Raw genomic sequence first — 2,500 nt, forward strand, 5'->3', positions numbered from 1 at the left:
TAATTTCTCCCCAAAGCAGTACCTTTCCTTGTTGACGAATGGAGACCTGTCCCAATGATGCATAGGGTAAGAAGGGGTTAAACAATAATGTATATTACCCGAAAGGAAGGGGTTAAACAAGAATGCACATTAATGGACACGCACACAGTGATCCCATTTGTACGCCTCTCTTTTATATCTAGATTAGGATATAATCAATACAAGGCACGATGCATATCACTTAGATCTTACAAGTAGAAAGTTTAATATGCTTTACACTTGTCCACTGGGGGAGAGAGAGAGAGAGAGGGTACTGGCGAGCTCCGCGAGCTACTCAATGGGATTTATTATTATTAAACACACGTGCCGTCTGCACACCTGAATCACATAACCCAGGTAACAAAAAAATACAGTGGGCCCACAATTGAAACAAAAGTCCTATCTAAGCCGGCATTCCCCAAAATAACAAACGTCGGGGCGCCCCTAGTCACTGGTGCACGTGCCAGTTCAAAGTATCTATTCTCTTCGCCCTTATAGGGCACGCTCTCGAAAAGGAGAATGTTCGCCGATAAAGTTCCAGCCCTCGGAGCGCTAACTGTACCTGGCTTGAGTGTACCAACCGAGTGCTGGCCTGCTCCCGCAACGAATGTCCGTGTTGCGAGATGGCCGTTGAATGGTCCCGTGGTTGTCACCGGTGATATCAAGGGGCTGGCTGGGCAGGACGTTTAGGCAGGCGACAGCTGGAGTGGCTGTTGGCTAGGCGAATGCTGGATGCGGGTGCGGTCCAGCGACGCCTGTTGCTGTGTCCTCTGCGGAGCTGGGAGACGGTGGAGCGACGCGCAAGCTAACTGTGTTCCTAGGCCTATACTTGAAGCTACAGTAAGCTGTGGGTCAGTGCGACCCCCTTGCCTTCCGCCTATACTTTAGCTAAAACGCAGCGCGTGCAATATCCACAGCACTCTCCGGCAGTAGAACGTCTTCTTCTTGATTCAAACGTACCCTAAGCACTAACTGGGAAGCTAAACTATCGCATACGACGTTACAATCCCGCACCGTGACGGGAGTCGTATTCCACGTGTCTTTAGGGTCGAGAGCTCCTGCTCTACACGTCTGCTTCCTTCAGTGGAAAAACGATGAAGAGGGTGTCCCGCTATAAGAGCTCCACCTTCAGCCCGCCTCTTCTTCACCTGCCGTCACCAGCCCAACGTCGCCCCAGCTCCCCCTGGCGGCAGTCAGTGCCATGTCCCACTACTAAATGTCAATATTAGGATATGGAGGATCAAGAGGGGTCAGCAAGTTACACAACGTTATCATGAACACAGTAGAGTACAAGGAATTAGAGTTAGACACATTGAATTATTGTTAGACATATTCAGGTGTCTACATATGCCAATAACGTTCAGTTTTGTGATAGAGAATCCCAAGAAATAAGAGAAATAAAAAAGATTCATACAGAAATATTTGCTTGCAGGAAGCTGGAATCGGCTGGGAAAGGTAGTTTTTCGAAATGTCAACGCTCATTGAGAGCTCTGGATGCCCTCTCCTCATATGACTACAACTGGCGACGCACTGCTAATTCAAAATGGCGGATATTCGCAAAATTATTAAGATATTCCATAAACTAAAATCTCACTAATAACACTTTAACCTATTGGTAAACAAACATATTGCTGAAAATATACACTATGACTGCTGTTGTGACATGGTTAGGGTCTTTACTCTTGGATACATTTGGAAAAAAAACGCGACTTAATGTCATACAGTCTGGAGAGATTGATTTATGACATGATGTGATCTGCAGTCCACCGGTGGACCGCTCGGGCTAAAGAGGTTAAAGTGTGTACTGTATGTGTCATAAGAAAGTTATTAAAATAGAAAAATATATATTTTACATGCATTTATTGTGGTATAAATACAACCTCAATCTTTAATAAATAATTATCGTAATGAACATTTCATTGTTAAAATGTATTTCCTGGGGACAGAAACGTCACCAATAGCACGATTGAACCGGGTATGGGCTAAAGATGCCAGGGAAGATTTGTTGTCCCGTGCCAGCCCTGATAGTGAGGATCTCAGATGGGCGTTAATGCCAGGTCATAGCAACTGTTTCCAGGTCAGTGTCTCTGTTAGCAGCCACATGAGTAGACACAGGGACGTGCACAGGACTTTAGAGGGGCAGGTGCTCAAAGGCTGAAAAGGGCACAACACTTGTGTGTAGTTATTAAGCGAGCGCGCGTAGTGCGCGAGCACGATTTTTAAGGGCCCTTTTCGGGCGGGGGGCCCCCTTTTTATGCTTTTTGGGGGGTTTGGTGATCAAATATTGAATATTGAACTATAATAATCAGTGCAGGAGCTCACTTATCCTTGAAAGACACTTTTATCACTGACTTAAAAGGCCCATACATCTCCATAAATGTTCAGGGGGGAGGGAATAAGTGCTTACCCTACAGACCCCAAGAAGTGCTGTATATTCTGTATTGTTTAATATAAATGCATTTTTTATTCCAATCCCGATTTG

This window comes from Notolepis coatsorum (assembly GCF_963971535.1).
Source record: "Notolepis coatsorum genome assembly, chromosome: 14".
Classification (NCBI taxonomy): domain Eukaryota; kingdom Metazoa; phylum Chordata; class Actinopteri; order Aulopiformes; family Paralepididae; genus Notolepis; species Notolepis coatsorum.